At 38.9% G+C, this 15,883-nt stretch overlaps 1 protein-coding gene across 7 annotated transcripts in view; it reads left to right on the forward strand.

The window, feature by feature from the left end:
* B3galt1 (beta-1,3-galactosyltransferase 1) overlaps window positions 1–15,883 on the forward strand; it is a 567,531-nt gene that overhangs the window by 417,095 nt on the left and 134,553 nt on the right. For 5 of the 7 annotated variants that reach the window (XM_042275403.2, XM_042275402.2, XM_076569592.1 and 2 more), the window contains one exon: window positions 13,287–13,334. The exons of 1 other annotated variant lie outside the window; for it this stretch is intronic. The gene's annotated coding sequence lies outside the window, so the exon portion shown is untranslated. Of the gene's footprint in view, window positions 1–51; window positions 213–13,286; window positions 13,335–15,883 lie in introns of those variants that run through there. One more of the 7 variants, XM_006972375.4, reaches the window with a different exon arrangement.

Below are 15,883 nucleotides of genomic sequence, written 5' to 3' on the forward strand. Positions count from 1 at the left end.
GTGTGCTTAAGAAACGAAAGGAGGGGCACCCATGCCAGGAGCTGGCCTCAGCCCGGAGTAGTGTGTTGTCAGAGACAGGGAGAGTAGTAACAAACCAGGTGTCCTCCAGAGTCTACGGAGCGTCAGCATTTCCAAGGAAAATTAAAAACGAATAACCAGATTACACATTCTGAGCTCTGCGCCCTGTGGACTTCTGCTGAATTCTGGATGAGGTGAGAAAGAGGGAGGAGGAGGAGGGGTGGCCCACACAACTGAGGAACAGCCACAGGTGTGGTATTAGCCCTGTTTCTAACAGAGCCTGAGGGCTCTGGGAGCCGTGTTGATTTTGAGTATGCTGAAACTGTGTTAATATTTGTATAGTTCGATATATTCAGTTGTGATAGAAAATCTGAGTTGGGCAGAGGTATGAATAATTTTCAAATTTTAGGAAAAGCCACAGCCTCAAATAGCAGCAAAGGCACAGGGATCTCTGACTTGCTTCACAGAACAGCTGGGGGGCCACGCACTATGTGGTGATAAGTGATTTTCACATATCATATCAACTTGGTTATGCCTCACAGCAAGAAACAAGTATGTTTTCTTCATTTCCTAGGATACAAGCCCAGCTGAGGAATCCAGCCGAACTCAGCTGCAGTCCTTGCTCTATAATATGCTAAGATCCAGTTAGCTTACTTTGGAAAGGAGATAAATATATCTGTTGTTTCTCAGATTAAATAAGGTGATATGCAAAACTTATCACAGTATAAGCTGTTACCAAAGAACATGTTCAGTAGCGAGAAATAAATGCTCGCATGTATATCTAGATAAATTAGATGAATGGATGGGTGGGTGGGTGGGTGGGTGGATGGATGGATGGATGGATGGATGGATAGATAGAAGATAGATAGATAGATAGATAGATAGATAGATAGATAGATAGATAGATAGATAGATAGAATATTTTCTAATGAAGAGAGTTGACTCTGCAGGCCAGCTATGGTGGCAAAATAAATAAATAAATTATTTATTATAATAAAGGATAACATGTTAATTGGGGTTTATATACTTGTAAAGAAAATAGTTTACCCCCCCCCCAGGTACAAAGGGTAAACTTGGTGTTCAAACAAGACCAGCGTTACTTGCTAGCACTCCAGAAGGACTGTAAATTCTGAACCAGTTTCAGGAATAAAACGGAAAAACAACTCACCTGCACTGAGTTCTTTAATGAGTAGAACTTGCTTACAGTTTATGGTGTAGGTACTCAGAGCCCTGGAATAGACCCACTTAGTTCAGTCTATTAAGACACTGAACTTTCTGATTAGAAAGAGCTCAACAGAGAGTTGAATTAAAAATTCTTTTTTTTTTTTTTTAGATGATAAATGTGAGGCATTTTAGGAGTGAAGTTTCTGGCAATGTTCTGTGGCTACCAGTGAGATAGTAAAGGGGTGGGGAGCTTTCTGTGAAGTGATGTCCTGTGCTTCTTGCCACAGATTGTGCCTCTCAGAATCTTACCTGGGGTCCTTCCTCATGGATAACGAGTCCAACCACCTGGCTGCAGACACACAAATGAAGAAAAACATTCGTTCAAAATAATGCAGTGATTACTGTACTGGAGTTGCAAGTGCATCTCTGTCTTCCGCTTGTTTGAGAAAGCTGAAATGTATTTTTGTTGAGATTTTAAGTCTATTTAACCTGATCATCCTTGCTTCTTCTCTTTTTCTGTTCTTCAGTACCCTATCAAATCAGCCAGCTAGCCCCTGATAAATGTGCTTTTTGAATCTGCTACTCTGGCCCAAGATTCGATCATCTTTTGACTTGGATTAAGTAAATATCCTCACATCTGGTCTCCTCACTTTCATATTGTCTCTATGGACAATGATCTCTTTTAATGGACCATACAAAGCATCCCAGTGTTTCCTGCTGTATTTGGGAGAGTACCCAGTAATTTGCCCTGAGTACAGTGTCCTGTGTTATATGGTCCCTGTGTCCCTCAGTAAACCTACCTTTTGCTTATCTTCACTTTGATCCTGTCCTCTGCCATACTTGCCTTTATTCTGTTCCTGGAATGCTTCCAGTTCATTCCCATCCCAGGGCCTTATGTGGTAATTCTATTTGTAATATTTTCCTACCAATGCCTCTGAAATCTAATGACATCTTCTCAATCATCACTTCATTTACATGTCACCTCCTAAAAGAGACTTTCCCAAACCACCCAGTTTATGCAAGGCCCACAGTCAAATACCATTATATCCCTGTCTGAGATTCATTGTAGCATCCCATATCTCCATGACTTATTTCCTTCGACATATTATAAAAATTCCAGCCCTGATATCAACACATGATACACTAGCAAATGCTGAATAAATATATGTATCAAGAATAAAAGAGTTAATGGCAGTGTAGTTGGCAAAAGTGTTACATAAAGGTCCCCTGAGTTCCTGAAAAGATGCAGAGACTGACAAAAGTATGTGAGAAATACACCTGCTACACCAAATATGATTCTGATTTAAGGGCTAAATTTATGTCACTCAGTATTTTTCCCAAAGCAAAAGTTACTATTGTAATTTCTAAATAGTAGGCTATTCCTAAGTCTCATAAGGACAAACAGTGAGGAATAACTTTCACCATTTCCTTGGGTGTAAAATGTAAAACTTGTTAGTCTTACTGTGTTCAGTGTGTTTCTGTGTTTATAATTTTCATCCCTCATTCTTTAAGACTACCAGAAGCATTTTTTTCTGAGTACCTGAGCTTTCTCAAATCCTTGTGGGTTTCCCAAGTTCATTGTGGATGCATTTCCAAATCTCAACCCAGACTTTTTAAAAGGTCACATTAGAAAAATAGACAGCAATAAATAAGTATGGTTCCCAACTTGAATTTGCCTCCTCCACATAATCCTGATTTTTATTTACACGAAAGCCTCTAAGGCTGCAGGGGAGAATAACCACAGTGGCTGCCCCATAGCTTCCAAAGTGCAAGCGCATATGTGATAAGTACTGGAAGAAGAGATGAGACCAGAAATAGCATGGGTTCCAGTGAGTGCACCTGCCTGCAAGGAGCATCATACACCCAGAGCTTCCCAGTTGACAGGCATACCTCTGACACAGCCAGCTAAAAGCCTTGGGTAAGCGAAGTCAGCATCACCTCTGAGAAGCCCAATCCCCAGACGCCCCATGCTTGAAGTGCACATTGCTCCTTCAGTCTTACATCCTCTGCCTCCCTCCTCCCCTCATTAGCTCACTGTATTGAACTAAATCTCTAGCAGATTGGATCACCCTTGGGTGCTTACTTGGGAGACCTTGGACACAGGAAAAGGCTCTTTTCCTCATCTTCTAAACAACAACATTAGTTCTATCACCCGTGAACTTCTTTGAGCCATGAAGAAGGCTGACTCAGGTGAGGGAAGGGGCTATCTCCATCCAACCCAGGAAAAAGTGTTGTCTCCTCTCAAGCAGCAGAGATTAGGAATAGTGTGTTCAAAGTTAATTTTGCTTTAATAGGTATATTTACCATCTCTGCATACATGCAAAAACACATAATTCCACCATCCTAACAAACTATTATTTGTTTACATTTTAAGCATGTCTCCACATGTGTATACTTTATGTAGTTGGACTTATATTGATATGTCGAATTTCTTTTTTGACCTTTCTAACAAGATTATTGAAAGTATTCTCATCAACCTAGCTGCAAAAGCTTTGACTGGCAGTCTGTCCTGCCTGCAAGAGGTGCTGGGGTAATGTGGCATGGAACTTGTGGGAGTAGCCAACCAATTACTGGTCCAACTTGGGGCCCACTTCACTAGAAGGAGCCCATGCTTGGCACTGCCTTGATAGCCAGGAACAGGAACAATGCCTAACCCAACTGTCATCAGAAGGGCATCATCCTTCAAGGGAAGCACATGCAGAGACCCACAGCCAAACACAGGGCAGAACAAGGGGAGCCCTGCAGAGGTGGGGAGGAAGGATTGTAGGAGCCAGAGGGGTCAAGGACATCATGATAAGTACCTCACAGAATCAACAATGCAGGCCTCATAGGGGCTGACAGAAGCTGAAGCAACAATCAAGGAGCCTGTATGGGTCTGAGCTAGGTCCCCCCTTCTCTCTCTCAAAAATATATAATTATTTTGTAGTTTGATGATTTTGTGGGAGTAGTGGGAGAAGGGCATGTCTCTGACTCTTTTGCTGTGCTTAGGACCCTTTTCCTCCTACTAGGTTGCCTTGGCCAACCGTGATATGAGGGTTTGTGCCTAATCTTATTGTAACTTGTTAAGCTGTGTTTGCTGGATAGCCCTGGGTTCTTGGTTCTTGTTCTCTCTCTCTCTCTCTCTCTCTCTCTCTCTCTCTCTCTCTCTCTCTCTCTCTCTCTCTCTCTCAGGACAATGGAGAGGAGTGGATCTGGGGGATTGGGGAAGTGGGGGAGAGACTGGGAGGAGTAAAGGGAGGGAAAACTGTGGTAAGGGCACAATGTATGAGAGAAACTAATAAAAGGAGAAAAAAGAAAGTATTCTACTGTGCCACACTTATGCTCATGATTTACGTATCTTACATTGCAACAAAATCTTATGCCGTGTTCCTGTATGACAGATTTTGTGAAGAAAATCTTGCTGTATTGTCCGGGATACTGTAAAACTTCTGGGCTCTATGGCATTTTTGGAGCCCACTACCTATGGTGGGACACCTCACACAGCATTGGGGCAGGGGGAGGGGCTTGGACCTGACTCTACTAAATGTACCAGGCTCTGCTGACTCCCCATGGGAGGCCTTCCCTTCTTGTAGGAGGGCATGGTCAGGGGAAGGCTGGAGAGGGGTAGGATGAGGGAAGAGTGGGATATGTGATTGAAAAAATACCTCTGGGCTCTAGTAATCTTGCCTCAGTTTTCCTAGATGCTGGGACTACAGGTGCATGCCAACACTCTAGTTCTGCTAGCATAATTTAGATACTACCTCCACTAGTGAGTGATATTTAAGTTTCTTTCAGTATTAAAATTAATATCTGAAATGGACATTTCTGTATTAAGATTCTCTGTCCCTATTCTGGTTTCTATATTTAAGGTAACTATACAAGAATAGGATTTTATGCCTGAATATTTTTATAATTCTTGGAATTCTTTAACTAATTTATTATTCAAAGACCATAATTAATTCTTTTTTCAGTCACATATGAGGATATCACCTCAATTTCACCAGCAAAGTATATCTATCTCCTCTGCAACAGGAAGATAAAAAAGATGCTTTTTTCCTCCTGTGTTCCTGTTCATGTCTGTGATTATTGGTGAGAGCATCCTAACATGTTAGGGAATTTTCATGTGTGTCCTTTTCTATGCTCTTTTACAGTCTTTCCAATGAGTTTTCCGTCTTAGGAAGGCCTTTTTAATATAAACTTGGGCAGGTGTAGGTGCATGTGAGGAAATGGAGAGGATATAAATTAATTTTGGATTGTGGGCAAAGCAAAATATCAAAACACAAAGCCCATAGAACAGATCACAAAAGGAACAGGAGCTTCCACAACCACATGTAAGGAAGGACCTTTCTTTGTGAGTGCTGGCTCAGGTGTAGATTAATAGTTCTTAGATGGAATTTATCGCAGTTGTTTTATAAAGCAAGCAGCAGTAAATTCCATTTCTTCTCTTCCTCATGACTCATGCAACAATTTAATCTATACTTATTTTCCAGGACATAAAAATAAGTTAGTCTTTCTACATATGTTGAATGAGTTCTTAATAAACACTGTCTTACAACCTCAATGCTAATTCTTGCAGTCAACTGGATTTTAGTGTGAGAGAGAAAAGTAATACCTTTCATGGCCCATTGTTAGGTTCAGGGCTGAGATCTTTATTACCAGAGAGATTAGCCAAAGACTGGCAGATTGATTCCTTTCCTGTAAGTTCTGGGTGACATGGGAGCCTTCAGAAAGGAGAGCTTAAGGATATGGTGCCACAGTGCTGTTCTGTGGATAGTAGATAGTTAGAGAACAAAGGGTATAATCTGTCTGTTGGTGATGTAGCTTGTCAACCTATTTGCTTGGATGTCCTTGACTTTCCGTTTAGACGCCAGATCAGATACCATCACTCAAGGATTTCTAGCAAAGAAGAGAAGGGCAATCAGAGAGGCCCTCCAAGATTCTGTGGCTAGTTTCAAGAGAGAGCAAGTGGGAGAAACAGAGACTCCCACTCATGGCCAATGTGTCATTTGAGGGTAGCATGTTCTGAACTCCATCAATAGTACACCAAGAACTCTAATTTACATTTGAAGAATGTCACACTAGCAGGTAAATATTTGATTAACATTTTCTCTTCAGAAGTAGCTAAACTGCAAAATTGGTTTTTATTTGTTTTCTTGTTTTTTAAAGTTTTCTGTTAGCTGCTATTATCCCTTAATATTTTCTGGTAAAGGGTATGCTATGGAAATACCAGGTGACACATTAGTCATCTGGGTGCCTCACCTATATCACAGCAAAAATCTGGACAGAGGGGACTGTCCACTATTTGTAGTGGATGATTGGGCATGATACCAAACTCAGTAACTGCCAGTAAACAACACTTACTTTAGAATAACAGAAGGCCAGGTGTAGTGGTCATGCCATCAATCCCCATAATCAGGCAGCAGAGACTGATAGAGCTCTGTGAGTTCAAAGCCAGCAGATTCCTGGACAACTAGGGCTGCATATGGAGAGCCTGCGTCAAGAAAGAAAGAAAGGAAGGAAGGAAGGAAGGAAGGAAGGAAGGAAGGAAGGAAGGAAGGAAGGAAGGAAGGAAAGAAAAGGAGAGAGACAGAGAGAAAGAAATAAAGAGAGAAAGAAAGAAAGAAAAGAAAAAGAGAGACAAAAAGAAAGAAAGAAAGAAAGAAAGAAAGAGAGAGAGAGAGAGAGGGAGGGAGGGAGGGAGGGAGGGAGGGAGGGAGGAAGGAAGGAAGGAAGGAAGGAAGGAAGGAAGAAAGAAAGAAAGAAAGAAAGAAAGAAAGAAAGAAAGAAAGAAAGAAAGAAAGAAAGAAAGAAAGAAAGAAAAGAAGGAAGGAGAGAGAGAGAAAGAAAGAGAAAAAAGAATAGCAGAGACATGAAGCTTGCACAACATCCATGAAAATGGATTTCAGTCCAAGAGTTCACCAGAAAGAAGATGGCTAAATAGTTGCAGGGCCACCAAAGATGAATTGTGGGGAAAAACTTAACATCCCTGTTAATTCACTGCTTTTCTCTCCCCCAGTAAGTTACCAGTTCCACAGGCAATGCTGCTGATGCAGGATTTTGGATTTTAAAGACAATGCATTGGGCTATGGCATTATTCAAATTTCTTCAAAGAGAAATTTACCATCCTTGTAAAAATTATTGAATATTTGTCATAAAATTTTGAGTGAAAATATTGTGTAGAGTTTTCTGAAGAACAGATCCCTTCCCTTTCTGCATGAAAATATCTATACCATATTGTTTATTTGTTTCGTACTGTTAGAGAAGAAACCCAGAACTCCAGCAGGTCAGGCAGGTACTCTAGCACTAAGGTGCGTTTTCAGCTCTAGGATACTGTCATAGAAGTTGCCTTAAGAAAGAATCACCCACTTAGAAGATGTACTGAAATCCTCAACATGAGGCATCCTATAGAATTAATGTTACATAATATATGCATATCTCCTTCCTCTCTGTCTTTCCTTCTCTCTATCTCTCTCTGTGTCTGGCTCTCTCTCTGCCAGAAATGTCATGGGGTTGTTATTCATCATTAAAAGTAAGCTCTGCTACAGACAATTTAGTTTATGGGCCACAGCAAATACATAGTTACAGACAATTTATTTAATGCATCCAGGAAGTTCTGGAATCTAACTGCAGCTTGTACTTGTAGTAAGAGGAGCTGAGGACAGTAGAGGAGAACTTAGCAGGCTTTATCCAGAGATGTGAGAACTTGTGAGTCATGTTCCCTTTGCTTTTGACCACGTCCTGTTCTGGAAAGCTCTCTGAATACATAAACAAGGGCAGGAACAGACAATCCTAGTATCACTCAGTATTCTTTCTCTGTCAGAGAAAATCATGTATACTTTAAGAGAAGCAGAGAGCAGATTCTGGATGCTCAACACGTGGAACAAAAATCCAACCCCAAAGTGAAAAAAGGAAATGGGTAAAAAGTCTCTCAGCTGAAGCCAAGGTTTTAAAAGAGGAATAATCCAACTCTGGCGAGAAGAAAGCCCATCTCACTATGGCGGACATGTCTGAGACACAGACTGCGTTATCAGGCTCCAAGCACATGCTGGCCATTAAACGGTGATGGCTCTCTACCTGGGTAAGACTGCTCCTACAGTAGATAAAACCCAGTCCAGCAGGAAGGTAAAGGTGATAAGAGGCAGGGACAGGCATTTCCCTGTTGGAGAAGTCATTGGCTGGTCCACTTCGGATATCTTCAGGGGAAGGCTCATTTGCCAGCAATCTTCTCCTAATGACCAATTATGTTTGTGTTCCTTTCTATTGTTTTATTTCCAAAAATCTTCCTGTTGGCTGTAGTGCTGTTTCTATTGCTTTTGTTCTCAGAGAAATCCGTTTTGTGTAAAGAGGATAAAGAAATCAACTAATTAGTTTTCTAAAGTGATAATTGCAGACGCTGTTCCTGTTGACTTAGAGTCTGTGTATAATGATCAGTGCCCTTCCATCCGGGCTGTCTCAATGCACCGCAATGTAAACATAAATTCCATCTGTAGTTGAGCATTTCCTACACATATCCTGCAGAATTAACAAATCTACGAATATATTACAGACTGACTGATCCTTTCTTCTCTTGATACGATGTCAGAAGACTGTAAGTTATATAAACAACTGACTCCTCTTCTCAAACAAAGCCAAAAGGCTAAAACTGCCCCAGGAGAAACTCTTAATATCTTTGACCTGCATTGACGATAGTTTTCAGCATTCCAGATGTACTTAATAAGTAGAGAATATCAGAGAGTCAAAAATCCTCATCCTTCTAATTATCTTTTAATTAACTTTCCGTGTCCTTTAAATGAGGATTCCAGTTTTTATAATCATACAGAGTTCATGACTCCTGAAAGTCCTTGGTGCCATAGAGCTAGAATCTCACATAATAATTGGTTCCTTAAAATACAGTAATGTGGTAGACAAGCTATAAGCTGATGAGTCTGATTTAGCATGGTTTTGAAAGGTTTTTGTTCTGCTGCCCTGGACTGAGATCCTTTAGGGAAGAATCATTTAGAGTTTCACCAAACCAAGTGGTAAATGCTGGAATTCCTTAATCAAATGGTACATATTTTACTGAAACAGAGGAAGTGTAAAGTTGGATTTATGTCAGAAGCATAACTGTCTCTAGTCTACATCAACTCTTTTCTAAGGTAGTCTGAGAAAGGGTGATTAATTTTTTTTTATTTAAGGAGATGGAAATATTAAATATCTTAACTTGATAATTGCATACTAAATACATGGATCAAATCATCATACCCCACAAATACGTACAATTAAATAATAATTAATTTTTAAGAGTAAAGGAAAAACAACACAGTGATAAATGAGTCAAAATTATTTTGTGGAAAAATCTAAATTCTTTAATGGCAAAAATTCTCCACTTGTTTGAAATACAGCAATTCTCTCTTATTTTATTAAGAAATTTTTTATTCATTTTACATACCAACCACAGATCCCCCTCTCATCCCTCCCCCTGCTCCTTCCAAGCCTTCCCCCCTAGCCTACCCCCATCTCCTCTTCTGAAAAGGTAAGGCCTCCCATGCATAGGCAGCAAAGCCTGGTACATTCAGTTGAGGCAGGTCCAAGCTCCTCTCCCTACATAAGGGCTATACAAGGTGTTCCACCACAGGTAATGGGCTCCAAAAAGCTACCTCATGCACCAGGGATAGATCCTATTCCCACTGCCAGGGGACCCTTAAACAGACAAGGTACACAACTGTCTCACTTATGCAGAGGGCCTAGTCCAGTCCCATGGAGGATCCACAGGTGTTGGGCTAAATTTCATGAGTTCCCATTAGTTTGGTTCGGTTGTATCTTAACTTTCTCCATCATGATCTTGATGCCATTACTCATAGAATCCCTTTTCCCTTTCTTCGACTGGACTTCTGGAGCTTGGCCTGGTGCTCGGCAATGGATCTCTGCATCTGTTTCCGTCAGTTACTGAATGAAGGCTCTATGATGACAGTTAGGGTATTCACCAATCTGATTACCAGGGTTCTTAATGGAGGGGGTCCTAAAGTTCTTTGCAGAGTGTCACTTACCTAATATCAGCATTATTGTCCTTTAATGATCTGCTCTACCATAGTGAATTATTTTTCAACTTCATAGCAAATGCAATTTACAGTGTACCCCCAATTAGCTGTAACACAGAAAGAAACAGACAAAAAAAGAAAAAGAAAAAGAAAAAGACAAGACAAGACATTTCCAAACTCCATCAGGAAATCCTGCTCGTTCTATGTCTTACTGAGTGCAGAAGGTTAGAGCTACCGGTTATGGTGACAACCACATCATCTACTCTAATGTGAAAACTAAACTGGAAACTGATTAATTGCTCAGAATTTCTAATAATGTCTCCTTTTTTTCATTTAAATAAATCCAATAATATTGGTGCTCTTAAAACCTGTTATTTAAAACTTTAAATAAAACATTAACTACAAATCAACAATATTTTACTTATTTTAATATTTCATTTGACAGTATTACCACTATAGATTGATTTTTATAGATTTATCTTGGAGTTTGTCTCAATTAGCCTAGTTTGCTCAGATTGGCCTACACTCATAAATATATTTGTTCTGAAGATGAAGCTTAGCTGTGCTGTTTACTGTTTCCAGTAAATCGCACTGCAATGAAATACTGAGAGATATTTTCACACTTTATACATCTAACTGATGAGATTTCAACCAGCAACCTAGACATAATATTTCACAATGTAATATTTCACACCAGTATCAATAGAGGATCTTCTTTGTATTAGTCTCAATTTTTGTTCACTCAATTCAATAATGTGTGTGTGCAGTACACTTTCTGTGGTCCTTAGGTTACTGTAAAGGCTCAATGAAGGTGAATGGTGTAGTGTCCATTGGTATTGATTGCCTGTCAGGACTTACTCAAAGCTCAAATTCAATGTAAGGTGGTGGGATTCAGAACTCTGAAAAGTAGATATTGCTTTCCTGTTTGGTCAGCCCATTCTATACTAAGTAAATAACCTAAAAACCTGGTAAGTAGCCCCTATATCTCCAAGACAATATAATGCCTGTGGAATCAGAAACCTATCTATTGTTAGATTTTATTGTTACTAACTATCTGATTACTTCTTCAGAGAGATTTGAATTAATAGTCCTCTGTAATAGTACTTTTTTGAGTCTGGACACTTTACACTCAATTTGAAAACCTCAGGGAATATTTTTAATATGCAAGCTATGTTTTTATTAATACTTAGCACGTTAGAAAATAAATCTGAAAAAGTTAATACCATTAGTTTTAAATAATTTTAAGAATCAATTAACTGATTTATTTTGAAGCAAATAGCATCTCTTTAAAAGAAAAGTAACTTACTTCATTGTCCAATACAAAGCAGTGGGAAGATAACTCATATTTTTGCAAATATCTTCACTAGATAGAAAATAACTGGACTCTCATATATGCTTTCGAAGTCAATTGTGATCTATTTTGGTTGAAGTACAAAGAGAAATGCAAACTTTGTGTAGATATATAGCCAGAGAAGTTAGGACACGATGGATTCCTAAATGGTGTCAGAGACCTACAGGGGTGCAGCAACCACTTTGGAAATCAGTGTTTCTTCAAAGACAAAGCTGTATTCCACACACTAATGTAGTTGGGAGAGTTCTTCAATTCTGCCCAGACCCATGGTCCCACAGCTGCTTATAAAATATTCACTCAGAAGCTTATATTAATTATAACTAATCGGCCATTAGCTCAAGCTTATTACTGACTAGCTCTAACCCTTAAATTAACCCATAATTCTTATCTATGTTTAGCCACATGGCTTGGTACCTTTTCTCATTTCTGTCTTGTCATCTTGCTTCCTCTGTGTCTGGCTGGAGACTCCCTGACTCCTCCTTTCCTCTTCCCAGAATTCTCCTTGTCTGCTCGCCCTGCCTATACTTCCTGCCTGGGTTTTATTCAGCCAGTGTACAAGAGTATTATCCCACAGCACACTTACTGAAGAACATGATAACTGTAGAGTTCCATTTTAATTATTCAGAAGTAACAATGAGAATCTTTTGGCCAGAAGAATGTAAAATCTACTCAAGGGAACACTAACTTTTTTAGAATGATTTCTCTCGTTCTATGCTGTTTGTCTAAGAAAAGGTATTTTAACCCATAACACTGTGGTATAGTATTATGTACTGCCCTTAGACATTCTGGATTTCATGATATATTGTATTATGTCCTATAGAAGTCTGGACACTTGGAGAATAACTGCCAATCATAGCCACCTGCAAGTTTATTCTTTTATCAGTTCCTAGGCTACATAACAAGGCAGGTTCTTTATTCCTTCACTGGTTCACAGTTAACATAGCACATTGTCATTAGGCCCATTTTATGGTTTTCTTTTTTCCTTGACAATGATACAGTGGTTGTGTGTGTGTGTGTGTGTGTGTGTGTGTGTGTGTGTGTGTGTGTGTGTGATCTATGTGTCTATGTTTGTGTGTGCCCACAAGCGCACACATGGTGGAGGTGGTGGTATTTGGATGAATTCTGATTATATACTTCTGCAATTCTTTTTCTTCAAAGGTAAATTTTCCCTTTTGACAGTACATGAACTAATAATTTTATACCAAATACACTCCATGTTATTTTCTCCATTATAGTGAGATATCTCCTCAGATTTTTAGCTCAGTCCTTTTAACTTTCAGACAGACAGAAGGAAAGAGGGGAAGAATGACTTTCTCAACACTATGCAAAAAAAAAAAAATAGAAAAATTTGTAACCAGCTCTTATGGACTTAACACCACTGTGGTTAAGACAGTATAATAAACTCCATCAACGGGTATTTAGGAAAATGTAGCTAAGGCACTCTTCAAAGTCATGACTTTTCCTACTAAGCATCATACTTGACCCAGGCAGGTGGAGACCTTCCTGAGAAAACCATGAATAAGTCCTGGATCCCATACCCAAGTCAAAACAAGATGCTGATAGGTTTTGTTCTCGCTAAAGGAGAACCAATTCAGAGCAGTTCTGTCCAAATATGTCATTCCTGGTCCATAACTGGAAATATTAAATAGATTAAAAACCTTACCCTGATATTGAAGATCAAATATGTATTAATATATTTTAGTCCTGTAGGGCACCATAAAAATCAGCTGGATAATCTTCCATTGCCTTCTTTTCAGGAAGGAAGAAATGGGTTTCCATGGAGCTATGGATGGTGTTCATCTCAGGTAATAAATTTTCAACCTTCCAAGCCAGCTTACTCTGTCCTGCTTTCAAGTACTTAGACAATGCCAAGCATCTTTGTAAGTCTTGTCACAGTTATTTCTCAAATTTTTGCCTATCCTTTGTGCCCAAAGATGTTACATTATGGTTTAATATCACCACCTTTGCCTCCAACCTGGTCTTTTGCCTCTCTGAAGTAGCTTTGTCTTTGTCAAGAATCTACTCCTCTACTTCAATTCTGGATTGACTTCCACTGATCCCAGCTTGAGATGGCAATGACCATGATTTATCTGAAGAGTTAATAATAAGCATGACTTAAAGATAACTTGAAAAACATACCCTATCCCAATATATATCTTCTTTTTTTTTCTTGGATGTATTATGAGACCACCTCACTCCAATTTGAGAATGTATCATGAAAGAACAGCTATTGCTAATTTTATATAGGGCACTGGTAAAGGCACTGGATAGATAGATAGATAGATAGATAGATAGATAGATAGATAGATAGATAGATAGATAGATAGATGATAGATAGAGATATCCTTTTTCTAATTAACAATTGCAATACCTCCATAAGATATATATTATTATCAATGATTTATAGTTGACAGGACAAAAGCTCAAAGACTTCAGTAGCATGTCCAATTTAACACAAATAAGACACAGTAGAAGCAGTCTCATACTTCACTCTGTCTGAATCTACTATACCCAGGGCCCTCTATCTGGCAGAATGGAGTTTAGAAGAATCTTGGGCATCTTTAAGTTCGTTGTAGCTTATATGGAAGCAATGTTTGGCATTTTTCCCTTAATGTCTTTTATTTAAGCACCTTTTCACTTCTAGGTTGTGTTCATTCATGCTTAGCCAAGGGTAGAGCAGATACAAGAACTTTATAGGCTGATTGATTGAGTGCAACCTCTAACCCTTTTGTCCCTGCCAGGTAACAAGAAATTAAATCACGGTGATTTGCTCCAGGCCAGAAGTTCATTGACAAGGACAAGGTCCCTTTACTTATTGTTATTTAGCTTAAAGATACCATTAACACCACAATGCCCTATAGCCAGAACAAAGGAATGTTTTCAAGTGATGGATATAAGGTTTGTCCTTAAAGGGTGAGATATATGTGTATCCATCAGCTTTTGATTATACTTCTAGATTTCATTTTCTAGTTTGACTTAATCTTCAGTGTTTTCTAATTTCACATCTCTAATACCTCAGGAACCGATACTGAGATGAATACTTCAGTGGCCAGTCAGCTGGTTAATAACATAGGATAATCACTTCTTGTCAAGGTCTTCAGTTAAATAATATTGTTTGTCTTACTAGGTAGTGGGGCATAATTACAGGAATTAGAAAGAAAATACATCTTAGAGTGGAGCATATTTTCAACCTATCATACCCTCTGCTCACCACAGTTTTGTGTCGAACTATGCAGAAAACTCATTCACCCCCATTCTGGCATCTCCTGAATCTTAACCTGCCTCAACATTGATTCAAAGCCCATCTAGGTCTCACCTGGTCCCATCTGTCATTGTCTCCATCCTGAGGCAAGATTCCCCTCTTGTCACTTTTCAAGACATAGAGTCCTTTTCTAGGTATCTCTAGATATTTCTGCACCTTCAGGGAAATCAGAGAGCCTCAAAAGCCTGACTGGCTTTTAAGTTTTTTTTACTTAGGTTCAGGTTTTTTTTATTAATTTTACTACAAACTAATGAAAAATTAAGCAAACTAATGAAAGTTAAGCATCTCTAGAGAGTCAGCCTGAAAGGTTCAGTATGTTGGTGGCCAGTAGGAAAGTCATTCACAGCCTATGACTCAGTCATACTAGCCTCTAGCTTTGACAATTCTATATACACCATTCCTGAAGAATTTCCAAATTCTTGGGCCTTTATTACATTTTTTTAAATTAGTGAGAGACATACTATTCTTGATACTCTCTTTTTTTTCTGGTTCAAAGTTGCCTCAAAGAATATTTTAAAACAATTACATTGAGCAACAAAATGACAGTAGAATGTATAATCTTAAATGAAAAGTCAATATATCGTTGTGACATTTCAAACAACTAGGGGGCAAAGAAATAAGCATAAACTTTTTTTCTATACACAACTACATTTTCTCACTCAAGTAAAATCTTATGTCCCAACTAATTCATCTCTTAGTGGCTGATGAGTCATTTAGAGTTTGATTGGATGATAGTTCCTTATTTCAGAGTCCCTAAAAAATTGGGGTCTAGCTCAATGGCCCAATGGGTAAAGTGCTCGCTTCAAGTCTGGAAACTTGAGTTTGATTCCTAGAATCCTTTTGGTAGAAGAAGGGAATTTGTTCCCTCAGGTGGTTATACTCTGACTTCCCCACATGTACCATGGCATACACACACACACACACACACACACACACACACACACACACACACAATTAATTAAGTATATTTTATTTAATTAAAACAAAACAAATCATTTGTATATTTGGCTTAAGAGAATACTGTACTTCTTTATGCATACCTCTTCTTTTATAATGCCATTTTAATGTCTGCACACTATTTTCTTGTGCCAT

The sequence above is a fragment of the Peromyscus maniculatus genome, chromosome 4 (assembly GCF_049852395.1).
Source record: "Peromyscus maniculatus bairdii isolate BWxNUB_F1_BW_parent chromosome 4, HU_Pman_BW_mat_3.1, whole genome shotgun sequence".
Classification (NCBI taxonomy): Eukaryota; Metazoa; Chordata; class Mammalia; order Rodentia; family Cricetidae; genus Peromyscus; species Peromyscus maniculatus.